Genomic DNA, 22,743 nt, shown 5'->3' on the forward strand with positions numbered 1-22,743 from the left:
CTGAACTCTTTTTTAGAGATCTCTTTAGTTAAAAAATCAGAAATGGAAACTAAAATTCTAGACATTGAAAATACTGTGGAAATGAAAGTACATATATTAAAACTATAGAGTGCAGTCAAAGCTATATTTAGATGAAAATTCATAGCTTTCATTAATTCTAGTAAATAGAGTGATAGAAAATGAATACACCAAGCATTAAACTTAAAAACCCCCAAAATGTAGGAGCAAAGCGTTAGTAAAACCAAAAGAAAACATTCATGTATTAGAAAGTGAAAAATCAAACACACAAACAAAAGTATTAATAAACAAAACTGAGATATGCTTTTTTTTTTGAAATTTACATAAGTAAATATTTTGTTGTTCTGACCAAGAAAAAATAATGAGAAAGCAAATACAGAGTAAAAAGAATGAGAAAAAGGATTTAATGACAGATATAGAAGAGATTAAAAAACATAAGAAAATTCCATATATGCCAATGATGTGGAAATACAAATTGAGTAGAAGTTATAAAACATCTCAGAGGAAGTATAGAAATATTTAGAAGAAGCTGAATGGTGGACAAAATATTTGCTACACAAAGTTATAGGCTCACATATTTGTATAGGTCAAGTCTATCAAAATGTCAAGTAATCCATCATCTTCTTCTTTGTTGGAACCATAATGGTCTTTGCAAATTTGTTTTAAATTCTCATTGCAAAACATTTTACATGAGCACAAGAATTAGATAAAGGTCACTACCACTTTCATTGTCCAGAAAGAGTCACTGTTACTTCTTTTTACAGAAGTGAAATTGCTAGATTTAAGCTTATGCACTTTGAATATTCAATACAAAACTATCAAGTTGTCCTCTGGGAAGAATTAACAATTCACATAATGTTAAAACTATTGCATAGCATAGGGGAACCTGGGTGGCTCAGTTGGTTCACCTCAGAGCCTGGAGCATGCTTAGGATTCTGTGTCTCCCTCTCTCTCTGCCACTCTCCCAGTCATGCTCTGTTTCCTTCTCTCTCTCTCAAAAATGAATAAACACTAAAAAATTAAAAAAAAAACCCTATTCCATAGCATAGAAAAGATATAGAATGCATTCCAGGTCACTTTATGAGCCTGATATCAAATCTAATGAAGACAATAAGAAGAAAGATCTTTAAATTAATTAATTAATTAACTATTTTTGAGAGAGAGAGAGAGCAAGCCAGGGAGGGTTAGAGAGAGGGGGATAGAGAGAGAATCCCAAGCAGGCTCCTCAATCTCAGCACAGAGCCTGATGTGGGCCTCTGTGGGCCTCACCCACAAACAGTGAGATCATGACCTGAGCCAAAATCAAAAGTCATTTGCTTAACCGACTGAGCCACCCAGGTGCCCCAAGAAAAAATAACTTTATGCACATTAAAAAAAAAAATTCAATTAAGCACATAAATGCCCAAGTTGTATGTTAAGTAATAGTAGAATAAATATAGCTTTTTAATGATATACTGTGACCCAGTGGAATTTTCTACTGGGTGTTTACTTTGAGGATATAAGAATGGGAAAGCACTAGGAAACCTATCATTCATTGTGTGAATAGGTTTTGGGGTGTGTGTGTGTGTGGGTGTGTGTGTGTGTATAAAATACATAAAGTTATTTAAGTTTATATTTGAGAGAGAGAGGAGAGCATTAGTGGGGGAGGGGCAGAGAGAAGGAGAAAGAGAACCCCAAGCAGGTTCCTTACTGTCACCACAGAGCCCGACACGGGGCTCGATCCCTCAAACTCTGAGATCATGACCTAAGCTGAAATCAAGAGTCGGGTGCTTAACTGACTGAGCCACCCAGGTGCTCCTAAAATTATTTAAGTTTTGATAATGTTTACACAAAAGTAACATAAATTTTTCCTATTTTTTCTTAGTCTCCATCCATTCCTTCATTAAAAAAAAAAAAAACTTCACTGAGGCATATTTTACATTTTCTATAATTCAGCCACTTTTAAGTGTACAATTTAGTGATTATTTAGCAAATTTATGAAGTTCTGCAAGCATCATTATCAATCATTTTAGAATGTTTTCATTGTTCCAGTTAAATCCCTCATGTCCATTCACCATTACCTGGTTCCAGAAGACCTCTAATTTACTTTCTGTCTCTATCAATTTGCCTTTTCTGGATTTCAAATAAATGGAATCCTGCAATATTTGATATCTCTTTTGTGACTGGATTCTTTCACTTAGCCTACTTTTTTTGAGATCCAGCCATGTTGTACAATGTGTCATCAATTCTTTTTTATTACTGGTTAATATTTCATTATATGGATATACCACATTTTATTTATCCATTCACCAGTTCATGGACATTTGGGTTGTTTACAGTTTGGAGCTATTATGAATAATTGATACTAAGAACATTTAGGTGCAAGTCTTTGCTTAGATGTATGTTTTCATCCCTCTTGGGTGCATACCCAGAAGTAGAATTGCGGGGTCATATGATGACTCTACATTAGCATTTTGTGGAATTGCTAAACTGTTTTCCGAAATGGCTACACTATTTTACATGTGCATCAGTAGTGTGTGTGGGTTCCCATTTCTCCACATTCTCAGCAACGTTTGTCATTATCTTTGTTATGATAGCCATTCTAGTGTGTGACATGGTGCCTTATTCACAATACATGATAGGTTTTTAGAGAAACAAACAAACATAATCACGTCAGATGATGCCATAACAATTATATGATAAAATTCAATATTATTCTTTGTTAATACCTGAGGGGAAAAAAGCTGCTATCCTAATATTAAGTATGATGATGACAACAATGGTATTAAAAATTACACTATAACTAGTAACAATAATAATATTGATGAGACGTGATAGAACTTGAGACCAGGTATTACTCTAAGTTTTTTATATAATAACTCATTTATGGGGCACCTGAGTGGCTCCGTCGGTTGAGCGACCGACTTGGGCTGAAGTCATGATCTCGCGGTTTGTGAGTTCAAGCCCCGCGTTGGGCTCTGTGCTGACAGCTCAGAGCCTGGAGGAGCCTGCTTTGGATTCTGTGTCTCCCTCTCTCTCTGCCGCTCCCCTGCTCACTCTCTGTCTCTCTCTGTCTCTCAGTAACAAAAACGTTAAAAAATTTTTTTATAATAGCTCATTTAACACAGCCACCTTGGGGTAGGTTCTAGTGTTATCTCCATTTTACAGAAGAGGAAGCCAAAGTGTCACATAAGTGATGTGTCTGCCTCCACACAGCCAGTTAAGTCTTGGAGCTGGAATTGGAATGTAGCCATTCTGGATGCAGAGTCCACCCCATAAAACTTTACAATGTAACATGGAGAATCTCATTTCATCTGGGCCCTCAGTGCCTCCTGGTAGTTCTTACTTGTCATCTGGCTTCTTCCTTGCCCTTTTCTCCCTCCTCTCAAGCTCTACCTCTACCCTCAACTTCCCACTTCTCAGAGAAAATAAAGACTATGCAAAAAACCAGACAGACCTAATAGAACAGAAATAGAGTAACATGGCATTATTGTATTTAGTAAACATAGCATTTCAAATCATTGGGGTGGGGGGATGGATTATTCAGTAAATAGTGTTGAGAAAAACACTGTATTTCTGCTCTATACTCCAAATTTGTCATGTATTTTAAATTTTCTAAAAAGTAAAACCATTAACATTTTAAAGGAAATTGTAAGATAACCTATAATTAGGATTCTCTACATGTGACAGGAAAACATTAATAACAGTGGCTTAAACACAGAAGGTACGTTTTTAAAGTTCTTTCACATAAATATACCTAGAAATAGGCTTCCTAGATCTGAGAGGCTCCAGGTAGTCATGAGACCCACCTTCCTTCTGTCTTTCTATTTTGCTTTCTTTAGTGCATGGCTTATAGCGCAAAGTCACCACATGGGGTAAAATGGCTTCTGGAATTCCAGCACTCACATTTACATTCCTGGGAGAGACAAAAGAGTCCACCTCCAGCTCCAGTCTGCTCTTCCTCAGTAACCTTTTTGGAAGTCCCTGTCAACACTTGTGCTCTCATCTCTTGATCCGAATTTAGTCCCACGGCCGTAACCAAAGTTGGGAAATGTAGTCTTTTGTCTTGACATATTGTCAAGACAAATGCCAAGTGCAATTTAAGTTTTATTGTTTTGGGGAAAAGGAAAAAATAGATTTTGGGTGGCAACTACCAGTTTCAGGAATAACTTAGGTAGCTGAAGCCTTCCTTGCATGACCCCCAAAGCCAATAACCATAAAAGACAAGCTTAACAGATTTTGTTTTTTTGTTTTTTGGGTTTTTAAAAAATTTTTTTTAATGTTTATTTATTTTTGAGACAGAGAGAGACAGAGCATGAACGGGGGAGGGTCAGAGAGAGAGGGAGACACAGAATCTGAAACAGGCTCCAGGCTCTGAGCAGGCAGCACAGAGCCCGACGCGGGGCTCTAACTCACAGACCGCAAGATCGTGACCTGAGCCGAAGTCGTATGCTTAAGCTTAACCGACTGAGCCACCCAGGCGCCCCAAGCTTAACAGTTTTTGGCAAGCACAATAGCAGCAGTGTTTTCTTTTGCAAAAGTCGTTATAAACAAAATGATGGCAAATCACAAAATGAGACAATAATTGCAGTGAATGACATATAATTAATATTCTCAAAATGTAAACAGATATACTAATTAGTAACAAACTTGATTGCCTATGCCTTTTGGCAATAAAGTATCAATTCTTTGGTTCTTCTGTAGATGTATATTATAGACTAAACAAAACTTAATCTTCTGTTTACTTTAAAAAAAAACATGACCTTTTAGCAAGGGGAAACATTTTTTTGTTTTGGGTGTTTTTCTCTTCCCTTCAAGGGCACGTATCAGGCTTATCTGTTTAATGCTATCCTCTATTAATACATGTACATTGCTGGGCTGTTTGATTTAGGACAGATTCAGCTAGATTACCTGAATGCTCAATTAACTGCTATGGTGAGAATCATCTGCTTTCAGATTGATAAGAAGATCAAATCAGTAGCCATTCTTAGTTCAGTGCTTCATCAGCAGTGAATTAAAGTGAAACCATTAGCGGTCATTTTTCTAAATACTAATCATTGAATTCAAATCCAAGAAAAAGCCTTGCGTGTTTTTAATAGTTATTATAGATTTGAATGTTTTTAACTGAGTTCAGGACTGAGGGACATCAGGAGGGGATACTGTTTCTGGCCAGATTACTTAGACAACAATAATTCTTCACAGCTTTCTGTTAATATCTTCTGATTAACAAGCAAGTTGGAGCCAACTGATTTCGGCTGTTTGGTATCCTTGGTAACCACTGTTAGATGATGAATTGAATCAGTCAAAATTAATTTCTTGTGAAAATGTGCTTCCATGAGGAACTATTGACTTTGATGTTTAGATGCACAAAAAATATGTGTATGTGTGTATATATGTGTGTGGGGTGTGTGTGTATGTGTGTGCATATATGTATATGTTTGCATTGTATATATCTTATCAGATGTAAAGAATATTTGTAGATAAAAGTGTGCAAAGCCTAGTAAATTCAAAAAGTAGGGAAGATGAGGGAAGGCTGCAAGGGCTCTGCCTTTAAGGATTTTGCTTCTACCTGGAGAGGGACGACTTAAAATGAAGGAACCAGAGGCATAATAGCCACTGCATGAGCTTTTGTTCAGCTAAAGGAGTAAGTAGCCTTCTTTCCCTTGCATCTGTGAATGCTGTCATGACAAAGCTATTTTATTGTTATAGAAGTTTGGAAAAAGAGAACGGTTCTTTTTCCAATATAAAACAATGCAATATATATTTTAGCTCCAAGCCCATTTTAAATGTCAATTTAGGAAGCATTTTCCTTTGGTCCTGGTGGGTGCCTTAGCTGAAGCCCATATCTGTTGCAAACCATGCATTTCTAGAAATGTGCATTTTGGAGGGTATTGCTAGGACATGAAGACACAGTGGTGGACTGTGTAGCATGGGCCAGGATTGCTGGTTGGTGTGATAGCAGCACTCTCACCCCCCACATTTGGAGCCTGTAGCAGACATGACCCAGGTCCCTTTAGGCCATGCATTTCCCTAGAGGGAGCTGGGGAGGAATGCATGGTCCTGGTATCAGTTCCATATAAGATTTTGACAAATGCTGACTTCAGGACAGTCTGCTTGCTCTCAAAGGAGCTGTAAGAAAGGAATGAAGAAAAGCAGCATCAGCTGAGCTATAACAAGGTAAATTACAGTTTCATTTATAAGATTTGCTGCTTAGGATTTTTTTTTTTTAACCATAAAATCTGCCTTTGTTCTATAGTTAAATACTTTCTAAATGAAACACTTTCAGGGAATAACACATATTCTAGGCAGTCCATGTAAACTGAGTTCCAACACTACTTTACCACTTCATATTTGTGTAACTTGAGGATAGTTATCTAACTTCGTGGTGCCTCAGTTTTCTTACCTGCAAAAGGAAGATAATGTTGATAGGGGGACTGCAAGATATAAGAGATCATGGATTTAGGACAGGACCTGGCATTTAGAACTAAATTAATGTTACTTCCCTTATGACTCCCTTCAGGAAAAACTTATCTGAGCTTCATGAAAGTCTGTACAAGTGACTTTTATCCCATCCTTTATTTTTGCTTTCGTTTTTACTTCTTCCATAAATCATTCTTCTTGTTCTCCACTCATCTCTGGTGTCTTACTCCATTATTTTTTCTCTCATTTTTCTTCATCTTATTCCCCCTTACTTAATTTTATCCTCCAAATTTGTTATTGGCTCTTTTCTGCTACTCTTCATAAATGAGAATGTAATGTAATCTGGCTATTCGTGTGTTGGATGCTGTCCTTGGTGCTGGAGTTATTGTGACTGAAAAAGGCATGATCCTTGTCCTCAAAGAAATGAATTATCTTCTAGTGGAGGAAATAGAGAAGTAAACAGGCCCTTACAATTAGTGCCATAAGGGAAAATGTGGTGTGTTACGGAAGCACATGGGAAGGGCACCTAACTCAAACTTGCCAAGAGTGGTGTCAAAAACAGCATCTCCAGACAAGAAGTAAATAAACTCTGATATGTTATGGAAGTGTGAGCTCAAGCAAAGCATTCAGAAGAAGAGTTTTTAGTAAAGAAAACAAAGGCTAGAATACTTGAAGTAGGGAGTGACCTTAGGGAGCCTGAAAGAGTTTAGGGTTGATGGAGTTGAATTTGGGAGTTGGAGTGGGGATGTTTATGTGATGAGAGAGAAAGAAAGTAAAGTAGGGGTCTTGTGGGCTATGTTGAGAATTTGAATTTTATCCTGGGGTGCCTGGGTGGCTGAGTTGGTTAAGCGTCTGACCCTTGATTTTGGCTCAGGTCATGATCTCACAGTTTTGTGAGTTTGAGCCCCACATTGGGCTCTGTGCTGACAGTGTAGAGCTTGCTTGGGATTCATTCTCTCTCTCCCTCTCCCTCTCTCTCTCTCTCTCTCTCTCTCTCTCTCTCTCTCTCTCTTTCTGTCCTTCTGCTCACACTATCTCTGTCTCTCAAAAAAATTTTTTTTTAATTATAAAAAAGGAATTTGAATTTTATCCTAATGGTAATGGTGATCTATTTTATGATAGAATCCATAGGGCATGGAGTACAGTAGGGGGAGAGGTATAAAGGAAGTCTGAGGTTTCTGAATTAGGCAGCTAGGTCATACAGAATGCACAAGAAGGAGCAGGTTGAGGGAATGAGAGAGACTGAGTTGAGTTTTAGAAATGTATGTTTGTGGTGTATAGTTAATACAAGTTGTAAACATGGGTCTGAAATGAAAAAGCAATTGCAAATCTTATTTTGAAATCTTGGTAGTGATTGTGTTTGTTATTGCCAAAAGTTTCCTTGCATTTTTTTTTGCATGATTCTGGTCCTTCTGCTTGTCTTTATATTTTGGTGAGCATAGTTGGGCAATGATGCGTCAATTATATGTATCCAAGTGAGATCAAAATGTGAGAACATAGTTGTGGTGGAAGAGAGTCCAGTATACATTTGTGAAGGCAATTCGAACAGAATAGTGTTCAGCCTCTGGTATTATAGGAGTTGCCTACAGGAACTTGGAGATTGGCTTCTTTCCAAGAAGCAGAAGAGCCATTCTAAGTGAGTCCCATGGCCAGAAACATGGACTGATGGTGGTCCCAAGGGAAGTGTATGAATGAGAGTTTGGGGGTAGGTGATAAGGTCTTTTCCTGTCTAAACTCAACCTTCAAGATGAGAGGTATTTCTAATCAGCTAATTTCATTTAAGAAACAACCATGGTTATGTTATTGCTGAATTTATCTAAACATTTTGGGTCTATTTTTATTTCCGGCTTCTATGCCCTTCAAGATGAAGTCCTATGGTAAATTTATTGCCTGCTGAGCTGTGTATAGCTGCCTTTGATTAGTCAGAGCTTGATACCTCCTTTGCTTCCAGTGCTTCTCTTTTGCTTCTGATATTTCATAATTTGTTGACCATATCTATGTTTCTTTAATTTACACCAGTCATGATTGTATTATCTTTGGTCATACTTCTGTAAGTTCATATTTTCTTGATGTTGTCGGTTTGTGTGGTTGGTTTTTTCCCCAAACAGATGGGTTTTCATTTCCATCACTACTCAAGTTTTCCCTTCTGCACCTCTCACATCCCACCTGGTTCATGGAACTGGACCTGACCTTGAACTCTGGGGCTGATGCCTTACGGTATAAATGGAAGAGTGAGGAGTTTTCCCTTAGGGGTTGCAGGATCACACATAAAGCCACCTTCTCTGGAAACCCAGCATGGGCTTCCCAACCACCTCTTCATGGCCAGGCCCCTTGGTTGAGCAACATCATTTGTTATGTTTTGCTTACAGTGTCTCCCATTACACCCAATCCTTAATACAGATTTGGGGGGACTTCGTAAAGGTTCTTGCAATGCACTGGAGTGAGGAAAACTAGGTGATTTAACCACTCTATCCTGGCTCTGTAAAGTCCAGGTCAAGGACTGGAATTAGTTCTTTGGAGGCAGGGCTGCACAAAACCATCTGGAAAAGTAGTCATGGCCTCTGCTCCAGTTTAGGGCATGCCCCTTGCCTGCCAGTACTGGCCTGGCTCATTTCTCCAGACTTGATAGACTCTGGACTCTACCAGTGTAGATGTTCTCTCTGTTGACTGTCCCCTCTCCATATGACCTCTCTCTCTTCACAGCCACACTCTCATAAGATGCCTTATATTTGCTGGATTTCCTTCTTATCTTCTTCAAACCCCTGTCATCTAATTTCCACCCGCCCCACTCCTCTGGGGCTGCTCTCACCACAGTCATCAAGGACCTGCTAATTGCTAATCCCAGCGGCCACACTGCAGTTATCGGAATGCTGTTTCTTTGGACATGGTGAACACTGCTTCCTACCCTCTTGCATTTTGCCACACTGAGTCCCACTCTTCTTTTTCTCCTTCATAGGTTCTTTCTCTTTCTATTTTCCCCTTAGCTCTTGGTATTTCTTAATGAACTAGCTTGGCCACTGCTTTTCTCACTTTGCATTTTTCCCAAAGTCGTCCCCTCCTCTCTCGAGATTCCACAGCCTCCAATGCACCCCTAGTTCCAAATCCACTTCTAGCACAGACTCTGCTGAGCATCAGCCCTGTGTATTTTATTGTCTTGGATGTCTCCATCTGGATAGATGAAAGTCCCCTCAAATTCAACATGTCCAAAACTGGAGTCATCATTTTGGCCTTTACCCTGATGCTCTTTTGCCTGGAATATGCTTCCCACTGGTCCCTCAGGGCTCACTGCTCTCTTATTTGAGTCTCTCTGCTCAGTCAGCATCTTCTCAGAAAGGTCCCATATCTACCTATTTCTTCTCTGGCTTTTTTTTTTCCTTGAGTGCACATATATCTGAATTAATATGATAGAATTACTTTTACTTGTTTAGTGTTTTCCTCCCCCAATTAGAATGTAAGCTCTCTTCAAAACAGATGAAAATAAGGGAAGGGAAACAAAAATAATATAAAAACAGGGAGGGGGACAATGGGAGGGGTTGTGGGAGGGAGGATGGGCTAAATGGGTAAGGGGCACTAAGGAATCTACTTCTGAAATCATTGTTGCACTATATGCTAACTAATTTGGATGTAAATTTAAAAAAAATAGAGATATTGGAAAAAAATTTATAGTTCACATTAAGAGCAATTAAAAAGTTTTGAATGAAATAAAAAAAAAAGAATGTAAGCTCTCTTTATCTGTCTAGTTCACTATTATATTTATAGGACCTGGGCCAATTTCTAGAACATGGTAGGTACCCAAATACTGAGTGAATGAATAAATCATCCCCTTGCTCCCAGACTTACTTCCATACTTTTTTATCTTGATGGCTGACACCATGCCCATCCCTAGTCACTCAAATCAGAAACCAGGATGTCATTCCAGAAAGTTCTGTCACCGTTACTTCTGTCGTCCCTGCCATCCTTTATCCAACAGTCACAAATTCCATCTAAATTGATCTCATAATTATTTCTCAAATCTGTCTTCCAGCGCTCTTTCTTCGACTATCACCTTGTTTCAGGCCTCACTCCCCTCTTGTATTACTAGAGCACCTAAATGTGCTTCCTGCCTCTGTTATAAACCACCTAAATCGAGCCTCCACAGAAGCTGGAGTGATCTTTCCGAAAAGCAGATCTGACCCTGCTGCTTTCTTTTGTAAAACTCTTCATTGGTTCCAATCAGCTACAGGATCAAGTTCAAGCTCCTTAACATGACATGTCAGAGATGAATCCAGTCACACAACATGCCATCACTTGCTTTACACTAACAGCAGAGTGTGCCATGCAGTTTCTTGCCCCCCCTACTTAAACTGTCCTCTTAGCCTGAAATGACTCTCCTCACCCTCCTGCCCCTCCCTTTTAGTGGATCTTCCTTATCCTTCTGTTAACACTCAGCTTTGGGTCTCTTTCACGTGAATTCTCTGTGCTCTTCTCCCTGTCACTGTACCTACACTTAAAACATTATCTGTCCATGTGTCTGCCCTCTTCATTTGATTGAGAATGCTTTGATGGAAAGACTGTGTGTTATTCATCTTTCTATTCCCCTCATCTAACCCAGTTACTGAAGCATAATAAGTACTTGATGAATACTTGAATAGATGAAAGAGCGAATGAATAACCTGTCAAGATGGGTGTTTCTGGCTGAAGTCTGGTCATTGTCATCAAGTTATGGCACAGAATTGCATTTTTAAAACCTGCAAATGGGAATTCCTTGTGTGCTTTATGCTACAGAACATTCTCTTTATATTTGTCAGAAAATACCATGTCTTAACCTTCCCTGTTGTCTTATTAAGACCCCAAATCAACAATAACCAAACAGAAAAAAGGGCCACTGGAAGATTATATCGATTGGTTTCTGTGTCTTATGAATCTGAAGGTTTTTCTCAAACAAGAATAAAAGGACATTTTTTTGCAATAGTTAAGTAATTATGTTGTTATTATAACATGTATTATGTCAGCCACATGGACATTATGGCTTAGTGGACAATTTTCTTAAGGATTTAAGGTATGCTTAGCTGAAAGTTACTATTCCTTCCCCCAGAGTACATGCTGGATTTGAGTTTTCAACACGAAAACAAATGTTTCTGTTGCAGAATTTTATCATCAACTTGGTTGGAATTCATGCCCAGAATTTTTTGAGTTGAACAGTTCTGTCTCAGTGGCATGTAGAGATTCACCAAGAAAGAAACTGTGCCAATGATACTGTAAACTTGTTAAAAGCTATGAAAGCTGCACATTACTTAAATGGCAGAGGAAAGTCGGTCCTAAACTGAGGTAAGCACTTAAATCTGCGCGGTGGTTTTAAAACTCTGTTTTAGTGAGTCTTGAGGGTTTTTTTTTAACGTTTATCTATTTCTGAGAGAGAGAGAGAGAGACAGAGCATGAGTGGGGGAAGAGCAGAGAGAGAGGGAGACACAGGCTCTGAAGCAGGCTCCAAGCTCTGAGCTGTCAGCACAGAGCCCGACGCAGGGCTCGAACTCACAAGCCGTGAGATCATGACCTGAGCTGAAGTTGGAGGCTTCACTGACTGAGTGCCAGTGGTGTGCCAGTAAGCGCTGAGATCCTGCAACATTGTCTTGGCCACACTTGGACCTAAGGGGTGAAACTGAAGCTTCCCTTCATTCCCACTGCACCAAAGCAGCAACACTGGTATCTGGTGTATAGAGGGTGGTTCTTTAACATATTTCCTTTGATACTCTATTTGGGTCGATTTGGCTGAAGAAAGCTGGACTTGTACTTTATAACTTAGAAAAAATTTTCAGTGAATAGAACTAGGTATAATTTCATGTAGTTGGATTCTAAATAGCTCAAGAGGACTGGAAAGCATAGAGGATCTTCTAGATTCTCACATTCTAACTTTTTTTTAAGTTTATTTATTTATTTTGAGAGAGAGAGAGAGAGAGAGAGAGAGAGAGAGAGAGAGAGAGAGAGGAAACTCATGCACAAGCAAGGGAGGGGCAGAGAGAGGGAGACACAGAATCCCAAGCAGGCTCCACACTGTCAGCACAGAGCCCAACGCCAGGCTCGAACTCAACAAACTGTGAGATCATGACCTCAGCTGAGATCAAGAATTGGACACTTAACTGACGGAGCCACCCAGGTGCCCCTCACATTCTAACTTTAAAAGTAGAGAAGAGGTAGAAGACCCTATCATTTTAGAAACTAGCGCCAATGAGCACAAATTTTAAGTTTTGACACCCAAACGAAGAGGCTAGGCAAATATAATCCAGGGATTTTAAGGAGGCATATGCCATCAAGATATTTCCAGGAATGCTGGTGGCAAGAATGAATTAGTATTTTGGAAACATCCAAAGAATAATCTGAAATGTATTATTTTAATTTATGTTCAAACCAAGAAAGAAGACCTCTTCCTGCCTGGGGAGAGGGAGTAATAACAGATGCCAGGAGACACCCAATAGAGGCAGGAGCAATGCCAGCAGATAGAGCTGGGCAGATGGCCCGGTCCTCATGGTGGAGGATGTGTGGAATCGAGAAATTCAAGGTTTGTGAGCTTGGTGTCCATCTCTGGCAAAGTCCGAAGCCAATTTAGCAGATGGTTTGTGAGCACCTAGAAAAGAAAAGGTGTCCCAGAATGGCTTGTTAAAACCAAGTCGTAGTAATCTTCCTGTGTGTCCTTTCTTAATAGAATCACTCTTGATTTCAGCAAGATTTTTCATGAGGCTGCTTAGGATACCCAACACAGTTCTTTTTTCACTGAGAACAAATAAATTGAGTTGGGGAAATGGTATGTAAGGTGAGGCTCATGTCAGCTGAAGAGAAAAGCCAGAGAGGCAGGAAGATATTTCCTTGTGGCCAGTTTGATGGAGCCAGTTAGAATCTGCTTGAGCAAGGAGTGGGGAACTCAGATAAGCTACTGTCTATGTTCAGAGTGTCCCATAGTACTGCATTTCTCAAATGGTGAACTGTGAGCCACTGCCTTCAGAGATACTTGGGAATGTTTATTTAAATGTAGATTGTAATGACCCAGCAATAGCACTGCTAGGAATTTACCCAAGGGATACAGGAGTGCTGATGCATAGGGGCACTTGTACCCCAATGTTTATAGCAGCACTTTCAACAATAGTCAAATTATGGAAAGAGCCTAAATGTCCATCAACTGATGAATGGATAAAGAAGATGTGGTTTATATATACAATGGAATACTACTTGGCAATGAGAAAGAATGAAATCTGGCCATTTGCAGCAATGTGGATGGAACTGGGGTATTATGCTAAGTGAAATAAGTCAGTCAGAGAAAGATAGATACCATATGTTTTCACTAATATGCAGATCTTGAGAAACTTGACAGAAGACCATGGGGGAGGGGAAGAGGGAAAATTACAAACAGAGAGGGAGGCAGGCAAACCATAAGAGACTCAAATACAGAGAACAAACTGAGGGTTGATGGGGGGTGGGGGAGAGGGGAAAGTGGGTGATGGTCATTGAGGAGGGCACTTGTTGGGATGAGCACTAGGTGTTGTATGGAAACCAATTTGACAATAAACTATATTTAAAAAAATAAATAAATGTAGTTTCCTGGGCCTTACCCAGAATCAGGATCTCTGGAGGCACAGCCCAGGAATCTATATTTTTAACAAACTTCCCAGGCAATTATCAAGCACAGATGAATTTTAGGACTATTGCTTTAAAGATAAGATCATTTGCTGTCAAGAATGTTACCCAGCTAGTGAAGTATAGGGTTTTTTAGTTGTTTTAGAAGCAGATTCATTTTTTGTATAGGATTATGACCCAGAAATTTCTGATCTTCCTCTATATCTAATTGCCCAGGGTCAGGCCCAAAACTCTTGTTGCCATCTGGTGATAGTCCATTTATGGTGCAAAAGTAGGACTGATGAAGCAAATCTTTTGAGCACTAAAATAGTAATTCTGCATCAGGTAAAGACCTCATGTAAAGAGCAGTGGAGCATACTTGAAGGAACTTAGCTCTGTACGATTCCTTAAGAAAGTCAGTCTCCATGCTGTCTGAATTGCAGTACTGCTCTATGTGTAACAACCATTTATGCACATATTTTTAAATATGTGCATAAGTATATGTACACAAGTTTATTATAAATTTTACTGATATAAAGGTTGTGCAGCACACAATTCATAGTAAAATGCACATTATAATTTATTGATTGCATTATGATTGATTCTCACAGAGGGCTTTCCATGATTTTTGTCAAACATTTGTATCCCTAGCAACCTTTGGTTGCAATTGACAAACGAGTGTGGGTCCGACCTGCATGGTGGTTGAGTTTCATTTACATTAGCAAGCAAGATGAAAGTGACACAACAGTGGCACGTATCCTAACATCATTCCTCAATAATGGGAGCAGCCTCTCTGTTGAACCAGGTACCAGTTTTTGAATACTGGAAGAATGTGTCTTCAGTCTTTTGTGCTGTTCACAATGTAATGGCTACAGACACGACACACTTTTAATCTTTTTATTGACATTTTCTCTATCACTCTCTTAAGACTAGTTCATCAACAAACTAATAAATGAAGCCCTGATTTGTGGTGTGTGAAATTTCCATGATATACATGCTTCTACCAACAAGGCCCATTTCAACCTACCAGCATGACATCACTGAACTCAGGGTTGGGAAGACATGAGCAGTGGCACATCATTGTATTGTATTCCCACCATACAGATGTAATATATCTAAATAACCTTGGGAACATGGATAATAATAAAATGTAGTAAAATGAATAGGAAGTGGAAACTTTTGAATATTTATTACTTTTGTTCTTTTTTTTATTAATTTATTTATTTTGAGAGAGTGAGAGCAAGCATGAGCAGGGGAGGGGCAGAGAGAGGGGGAAAGAGAGAATCCTGAGCAGGCTCCACACTGTCAATGCAGCTCAGAGCCCCACGCGGGGCTTGAACTCCTGAACCATGAGATCATGACCTGAGCTGAAACCAAGAATCGGACACTTAACCAAATGAGCCACCCAGGCACCTCTACTTTTGTTTTCAATGTAATGTATATAATTGTAAGTTTATATAATTTTTAAATAATGGCTGTGTTTAATAATGAGCTCTCAAAATGCCTGAAAATTTAACACTTGGCTCTTATAAGCTCCTATGAGCTGGCTCTAGCCCACTGCTGAATAGGGGCAAATTTTCTGAACTTGCAGATCAGTTATTTGGTTCTGTCCCTGCTTTTATGCAGGAGTACAGCTATGATATACAGCGCTTTCTCATATCTGCATAAAATGCAGCTCTTCTAAGCCAGAGCATGGCAGTAACATGCCCGGCAAATGTGTCCCGCCCCTGGGCATCAGAGTGAAGAGGAATTCCTAAACAGATGAGTTCGGATCCAATAGAACAGGTTTCCCCTGTCATGTCTGGGAAACTGTTTATGACTCATGTTCTTTGCCAGCTTCGTGTTTTGCATCAGTAGATATTCTGACATGTAAGGGTACCTCTCTTGTGTTGCATCCTACTGATTTCAGCAAAACTGTTTTTGATATTTTGACACTCTCCAGTCAAGGAGACCTTCTGAATACAAGTATGATATTATTGTTTGCTTCTTTTCCATTTTCTTCTACACCTGTTCTGTAAAAGGGCAGTCAGTTCATTATTAAAATCTGATGACAGCCTGGAGGTGGGCATTAGAGTAGATTTTTGGAGTCATTTGCCCAAAGCCAGATACAGAATGTATTTGCAGTTTGTAGGTTTTTGGAGCTGGAAGTTGGAGGCTATCTGCCGCAATATCCAAAGATATTAGGATTTGAGCTGCACTTTTACCTAAATTGTTATTAAAACTGACAGTGCCGTGCAGTGTTATTTCTTTGATAGAATTTTTGGAAAGTCAGGGAGTAGGTAATATGCCTCCAATGCACAATCATATCCTTTCTGCCTGTTTTCTCACTGTTATGCTTACAAGCAAATTGTTGAGTAATTTCATTCTTCTCCCCGAGAACATTTCCTGAAGTGCATTTGAATTTCCCACTGTAGGGACCTAGGCTCTATCAGTATTTTCTGTACTGACCCTTGTAATTATGGCACTGGGGCCTACTTAAATAGACTTTTACCTAACACGTATAAACACAAAATTGCTTTAAGTTGCTAACTGTTCTTTCCTGCTATGGATATTGGCTATATAATCCAGCAACTTGCCTGCTATTTCAGTCATAAAACATCTTCTACAGGCTCTCGAATTCCTAAAGTTAAAATTCTTAGGGCACCCCCGATTCTTAATTGAGGTGAGAAAGCTTCTCTCCTAATATTGTAACAAAATTTTACATTTATAAAATGAACAAAAAACTCTTTCTCATGTAATAAAGAACATAAAATGAAACCCAGCAATCTTTTTGGCTGGGAGGAGACCCTGAACCCATTTTATGGTATTGACACCATTTTCCATTTTCCTCTTCAAGCCAAATCCATGTTCAGAGAAGCTCTCTTAGTGTATGCGCAGCCGATTCTGTGGTTCTGGTTCAGGGTGAAAAGCGGAACCATGACAGAGGGCTTCTATACAATACCCTTTGGCTGGGTATGTATTGAGGTGTGAGTTTCCAGAAGCAGGCAGGTAGACAGATGGCAGGCTAGGCACCCTGGGCTTCACGTGCCCGATGACAGGCGGTGCCTAATTACAGATCCTCCAGTGCGCACCTCCCGGGGCACTGCGCCCAGGCGCTGACCCGGAGACTCCTGGGAGGCCATCTGGGTCCCCCACCCCAGGGTTACCTGGAGGCAGCTCTATGGGACGTTTCTGAGAGCAGGAATCTTCCCAGGTGCTTTTGTGTGTTTTTTGGCATCTGTTTCAGTTGAGACAGAGCCCTTTCTGGGTCCTTAACGATTCTCTTTCACCAGAATTGGGAATGTTCCAGCTTCCTAGTTTAAAGGCATGCTTTCTTTATTTGCATTGCATTTAGCTTCTTCACATTTTATTTGCAGTTTTTAAATATAATTATCTAAGTAACACATATGGTTAAAAATGCTTCAAGAAATCACACAATACTGAAAAAAAGAGAAAAAAAGAGAAGAAAAGCTTTATGTCTTTCTCGTGGGTCCCCTCTCAGAGGCGACCATTCCCATTGACTCTTTACTGGTTTTGGGTCTCTGGTAATTTCCTTCACAATGTAAATAATATAATTTTGCTTCAGTTTTTTATTTATCAACTTTAGAATATATGTAAACAGGGTGAGGAATATTCTCATTCCCAATTTATATTTGTTATGATATTTTGAATCCTTTTATTAGTTACGCGTTAAACTCTAAAAAAATATTTAAATTTCCATGTCCTATTGAATCAGCTTTAGGCATTATTTCCAGGTCCTCTGCTCTGTAAAATAAAGATATATTGGTTGGTTATCACACTGTTATTATGCTGTGATTGTAAAATTCTTACATTCTGTATTATAATCATGCAGCCATCCATGTTTTGTCCATATGTTAATCCTAAATATTACATACCAACAAACTGTGGTTAATAGAACATTTGGAGTTTTCTTAACCAGCTTACGGTTGTCTGGTTGGCTAGAATTATCAGGGCTTCCCATTTCTTTAGAAAACATTTCAGTAAATACCATGAGAGGCTGAGTGCTCAGAGACAACAGCATTTTCACTACTATTCCTGTTTATTTCTGCTTCCATAAGTCAAGCTGAATGCTTACTAAGAAGCAGTTATTTTTGTTCCAGAACTTGTTTATCCTGATTGTGTTTATTGTTTCAATTATGTAATTTAATTAAATATTACATATGCTAGTGAAATAGGAGTACTAAAAGAGAATTGTTTCTGTGAAAACTGAATCAAATGCTTTCTAAGACTCAGTAAAGGGAAGTCATATCTTTAAATGCTGCTGAAGCAGGAGCAGAGGAGCAACTGGGAAAGATTGAAAACAATGGAAAAATCTAGGGTTCTCCTCTCAGATTGCCTCACAAATATCTTTAACTTATTTTAAAAAATTTTTTAAATGTTCATTTAATTTTGAGAGAGGCAGAGCATGAGCAGGGGAAGAGCAGAGGGAGGGGAAGGAGACACAGAATCCAAAGCAGGCTTCAGGCTCTGAGCTGTCACCACAGAACCCAACACGGGGCTAGAACCCACTAACCGCGGGATCATTACCTGAGTTGAAGTCGGATGCTTAACCGACTGATCCACCCACGCACCCCATAACTTCTTATTCTAAACAAACTCGAGATGAATACAAACTATATTGTGGATATCTTTGATGTAAGAAAGACAACACAGAACTATAATCCAAGGACCCGTATTCAAAAAAAAGAACTTTGCCCTTTATCAAAGAACTGGTGAATTCATATTTTAAGTTAAAACAAAATATTTACATTAAGATAAAATATTTGAGATATAAGGGGGGTGGGTTTTTCCTTTAACTAACTTTTTTTCAATTAACTGGCACCAGCCACATTAGTTAAAAGTCTTCTTAGCTTGTAACATTAGAGTATATACAGTAATTGAGTAGCCTTCAGCAAGTAACCTTTCTGTCCCTAGGTTTCCTCATCTGTTAAATTGTGGTAATCCTAGGATTTTTACAGTGATCAGTGAACTAGCACATAGGTGATGCTTATTACAGCATTGGCCCTTGTTAGGCACTCAAAGGTGGAGCCATTTTTATTGCTATTATAATTTTGTGACTTTGTAAAAATTAGTAGCTACTGAGCCATGAAGTGTGATTGGACCTTGGAAAAGGAAACACAGGTTTATGTTGTTAATCTTGTGCCACTTAAAGGATTCAGTCCCTTGTATCCAAAGTCTTCAGTTATGTGCTGTATTTTGCTGTATTCTAGGGCACTTGGGTAGCTCAGTCGGTTAAGCATCTGACTTCGGCTCAGGTCGTGATCTTGGGGTTCATGAGTTTAAGCCCTGTGTTGGGCTCTGTGCTGACAGCTCAGAGCCTGGAGCCTGCTTGGGATTCTGTGTCTCCCTCTCTGTCTCTCTCTCTCTCTCTCTCTCTCTGCCCCTCCCCCTCTCACACTCTGTTTCTCTCAAAAATAAATAAACATTAAAAAATGATTACAATACTGTAATATAATACAAAATAATAAAGAAAATACAAAATATAAAGAAAAATAAACAAATTAACCTGCACTTACCTTTGAAAATCTGTGGCTGGTGTGAGATAGACAAGAGAGGAGGGTTATTGTGTAGGATGACTTTCACTATCACTAATGGGTGTTGACAATATGATGTTAATAAATTCTTGTCATATACTGTATGTAATGTAACTGGCAATAAGGGAGCAGAGGAAAGGGTCTATGTCTGCAGGCAGACTGACCTAGAATGAAACGAAGCATTCCTAAGCTTACTCTTGTATGGAAAAGCAAAAGACTGTCCATAGATGCTTTGAAGTGACAAAAAATACATTAGTGCCTGTTGTGGGCACCTTCCAACATTCTGAAAAATCACTGATTTCTGTCAGACACCATGGCCTGAGACTGAGCATCCAAGTATGGGAGACGATCACCCACAATCCTGCAGTGTGCATGCACGAGAGAGAGAGAGAGAGAGAGAGAGAGAGAGAGAGAGAGAGGAGAATTGGCTCAGTTGTGATCACGTGACATTCAGCGTCATGGAACACTCACAGAACAAGTTACTCACAATCCAAGGTTATACTGTATTTTCTAAAAACAAATACTTAGGACATTATGTAAATAAAAAGAAATATACTTCTTCACTATATTATTTAAAATACCCAGTCTCTTGATCATACATATGGTATTGGGAACCTACTTTCTTCTTTAAAATTTTTTTTTTAATTTTATTTATTTTGAGAGAGAGAGATGGAGAGAGAGAGAGAGAGCGCGAGAGCGAGCATACATGCAAGAGTGGGATAGGGGCAAAGAGAGAGGGAGAGCGAGAATCCCAAGCAGACTTCACGCTGTTAAAGCATGAAGCCCAAATCAGAACTTGATCCCATGAACCATGAGATCATGACCTGAGTCGAAATCAAGAGTCAGACGCTTAACCTACAGAGCCACCCAGGCAGCCCTTCTGGATGGTATTCTTCCCAGGAGTTCCTGTTCTTCTCATCTAGAAATATTCTGTCTTACCTATGCAGAGCTGATGCTCTGGGACCCCATGTGCCTGGCACCTGAACGTTAAGTAGTTGTTTATTAGTTTCCTACTTTCTCTTTTTTTCCCCATGTAGTCAGAGTACATCGTCAAGTACATTTTTCAGAAGATGGACATAGGATATAGATATTAAATCCTTGCATTCTAAAAATTCTTTTATTTTGCCCTCATTTTTATGGATGATTTGGCTAAGCATACATTCTATAATGAGAATAATTTTCTCTTGGATATTTAAAGGTACTGTTTCATGGTCTTTTTGCATTACAGAATTGCTTAAAAGTCTAAAGGTGCCTGCTTCTAGATCTCTTATGATGTTCTCTCTAGCCCTGGGGTTTTGGAATTTCACAGCAATGTGTCTGGATATATGCCTTCTTTCATTCATCTTACTCAACATTTTCTGGGATATTTGGTCCACAATCATACATCTTTCTTTCACTCTGGGAAATGTTATTTTTACGAGAATTTCTTCCTCTCCACTTTCTCTTTTGGGGGGCCTCCTGGATTAATCCTCATTGTTTCCCAGCTTCTTTGCAGCTTTTTTCTTTCTGCTCTATACTCCTAATGTCCTGGAAGGCAAACATTAGAATAGTCTGTTGTGGTGAATCTTTTGTTTCCTTCTCTCATTTCTCCGTGCTTTTTTCCCCTTTACATGACCCTTTCACCATAATTTTCTGCACCTAATCATGGAGTTTGAGCATTGAGGAACAGAAGAACAACTCAGTATGAGTTTACTCAGGCCATTGGATTTTATGTCCATATCCTTAAGGGGCCAAGCTATCTTAGTCTATTTGGGTTCCTATAACAAACTATCCTAGACTGGTTGACATATAAGTAACAGAAATTTATTCCTCACAATTCTGATGTCTGGGAAGTTCAAGATTAAGGTATACGCAGATTCAGGGTCTGCTGAGGGCCTACTTGCTAGTTCATAGCTGGCCATCTTCTCACTGTGTCCTTACCTGGTGGAAAGGGCAAGAGAGCTCTTTGGGGTCTCTTTTAAAAGGGACCCATCTGTGAGGGCTCCACCCTCATGACCTCCCAGAGGTCCCACCTCCCATCACATTGGGTGTTAGGATTTAATGTATGAATTTTGGGGGTACACAGTCTATAACACAAGCTACCCCTAGACCCTATTTTAGGGAAATTTTGAGACTAAAGATCAGCTAGGCTTCTGTCTTCTTTCAATCCCATATTAAATTAATGGTTCTGAATGAACTCTGTGGCCAACACTAGTCAGAAGGGGTTTTCAGCAAAGTCCACTTCTTCCCAAGGTAACATTAAGTAATGATTGGATTTAATTACCCACAGTGACTTCTCAGTTTGCTGGTGGTTATGGTTTCTATCCTTACTTGTTCAAAGATCTGAGCAGAAATTGAGTTGTTCCCTATCTTAGAAGAGGATCACACCCCTTACTATAACCTTCTTCACCTTGAGATAATCTGCATCCTTATTTTAAACCTAATTTGACTAATGGTGGTATCTAATTGCAACTTTTTCTTTCTCATTTGGGACGAGATGTGGGCTCCCTGCTAGTTTCCAACAAATTATAAAGCAGCAAACACCTAGAACTTTCCAAAAAAGTATGCAAGTTATAAAGACAATCAAACACTTCATGCTTTCATTCCATTTCCTTATATATTTTATAACTTATTTATGGAAATGGAATTGTTTAAGCTCTGATGCACCACATTTTCCAAGTGATATATAGCAGTCCATATGTTCACAGTGGAAAGAAGCATCATGACTTCATGGCAAATGGCAAAGATTGCAATATTGTCGAAGGGTCTTCTGACACAGACTCCGGAATCATGACAGTGGGACTAAGTATACGAGTGCTAGGGCCCCCTGGGAAACCCTGGGAGGAACCCCAGACTGTGAGGTGGGCGGTACTCCATTACTAGTATTTTGGAAGAAGGATTTGAGAGAGACTGTGTACCTGGCTATTACTGGTATTTAGCAAAGCCACGGAGTTACATGAATTTATTTGAAATCTAACTCTTCATCAGCATGCTCCTTGCTTAGTCATTCTTGTATTTTTATGATAATGTCTCATCCTTTCTGATCATTTCAATAATTCCTACTTCTGTTTAATTGATTATTAACTTCAGTATCTCCTGAAATCACCCACTCGTGGGCCTCCATGAGGCGACTTTACCATTTTATACCTAGGCCTGCTGGACCATCATCCTTTACCTACTACGGGACAGGAAGGACCCCTGTCCTCACACTTCTTGTGTTTCCCTGCAG

At 39.3% G+C, this 22,743-nt stretch overlaps 2 protein-coding genes across 3 annotated transcripts in view; both read left to right on the plus strand.

Annotated features, from left to right (window-relative positions):
• The window catches only part of NLRP14 (NLR family pyrin domain containing 14), a 286,975-nt gene that overhangs the window by 246,858 nt on the left and 17,374 nt on the right, over positions 1-22,743 (plus strand). The window contains exon 12 of one of the 2 annotated variants that reach the window (XR_006586349.1): positions 11,544-11,724. The exons of the other annotated variant lie outside the window; for it this stretch is intronic. The gene's annotated coding sequence lies outside the window, so the exon portion shown is untranslated. The remainder of the gene's footprint in view (positions 1-11,543; positions 11,725-22,743) is intronic. 2 annotated transcript variants of the gene reach the window in all.
• Positions 1-22,743, plus strand: part of SYT9 (synaptotagmin 9) — a 199,396-nt gene that overhangs the window by 17,606 nt on the left and 159,047 nt on the right. The window lies entirely within an intron of this gene.

Source organism: Felis catus, chromosome D1, assembly GCF_018350175.1.
Source record: "Felis catus isolate Fca126 chromosome D1, F.catus_Fca126_mat1.0, whole genome shotgun sequence".
In the NCBI taxonomy this organism is placed as follows: domain Eukaryota; kingdom Metazoa; phylum Chordata; class Mammalia; order Carnivora; family Felidae; genus Felis; species Felis catus.